The sequence below is a fragment of the Alligator sinensis genome, unplaced genomic scaffold (assembly GCF_000455745.1).
Source record: "Alligator sinensis unplaced genomic scaffold, ASM45574v1 scaffold995_1, whole genome shotgun sequence".
NCBI lineage: Eukaryota > Metazoa > Chordata > Crocodylia > Alligatoridae > Alligator > Alligator sinensis.
The window spans coordinates 104,186-105,704 of NW_005842960.1; positions in this window are offsets into that span (position 1 = coordinate 104,186).

Genomic DNA, 1,519 nt, shown 5'->3' on the forward strand with positions numbered 1-1,519 from the left:
AGTGACGCGGCACCCCTCGAGGGCCTCCAGTCCCGCAAGAAATGTCTGCGGGAGCTGGCGGAGGGCACGGCCCACAGCGCGCAGGTACGTGCCCGCTGCCAGGAGCTGGCAGAGGCCGACGCCCTGACTGGCTTCTTCTTCCACCTGGAGAGGCGGCAGGCCGTGGCAAAGACACTGGACCATCTCAAGACCCTGGAGGGATGGCTGCTCACAGACCCAGGCGAAGTGCGGGGACATGCCATCGCCTTCTATTGGGACTTGTTTGCAGCTGAGCCCATTTCTCCACAGGCCGCTCAGCAGCTGCATCAGGGGCTGCCGCGCGCCCTGGAGCATGAACTCTCACTGGCGGAGCTCAAGGCTGCTGTGGGGGGCCTTGCCTCGGGCAGGGCCCCGGGCCTTGAAGGACTGCCCATGGAATTTTACAGAGCCTTCTGGTCCCTTCTCGGGCCCAGCCTTCTCTGTGTCTTCCACGAGAGCCTCACCAACAGGACCCTGCTGACCAGCTGCTGCCAGGCACTGCTCACCTTGCTGTCCAAGAAGGGGGACCTCGGCTGCCTGAAGAACTGGTGGCCTGTCTCCCTTCTGTGCGCTGACTATAAGATCCTGGCCAAGGCACTGGTGAACCGTCTCTGCACCGTCATGGCCAACGTCACCGGGCCTGAGCAGAGCTACTCTGTGCCGGGCAGGACCATCCAGGACAACCTGTTTCTGCTGCATGACCTGCTCATGGTTGCGGAGCTTTTTGGCCTGGACATCAGCTTGATCGGACCAGGAGAAGTCCTTCGATTGTGTCAATCACCAGTACCTGCTCGGCACCCTCAAGGCTTTTGGCCTTTTGGCCTTTTTGCTTCAGGCCACTTCATCGCGGCACTCTGGGTCCTGTACCACGACGCCTCCAGCCTACTCAAGGTGAACCATGTGCTGTGCTCCCCATTCCCAGTGCGTTGCAGCATACACCAGGGCGGCCCCCTGTTGGGCATGCTGTATGCCCTGGCCATCGAACTGCTGCTGCACGCTCTGTGACGTCGCCTGACTGGCCTAACCCTGCCACCAGCACCGGGCCTGACCACCGGCCCCCCAATCTGGCTGAAGGCGTACACGGATGATGTGACAGTCTTCCTGGGCAGCCAGGAGGATGTGCGGGCCGTGCTAGACTGCCAACGCACCTACGAGCTCGCCGCGTTGGCCCGCATCAACTGGGACAAGAGTGACATGCTCCTGCTCAGGACGTAGGCCGGAAAAGCACCTCCGGACCTGCTGGGAGGCCTCGCCTGGCACCGGGAAGGCCTCAAAGCCTTGGGAGTGTTCCTGGGGCCACCGGCCTTTGCAGCCTGCAACTGGGAGGACCTGGCGGAGGGAGTGGAGGCCCACCTTCAGCGCTGGCACTGGCGCTTGTCAACCCTCTCTTACTGCAGCCGGGTCCTCATCACCAACAACCTGGCGGCCGCGACCCTGTGGCACCGCTGCACAGTGCTGGACCCTCCGCTGGAGCTACTGAAGAGACTGCAGCAGCTTCTAC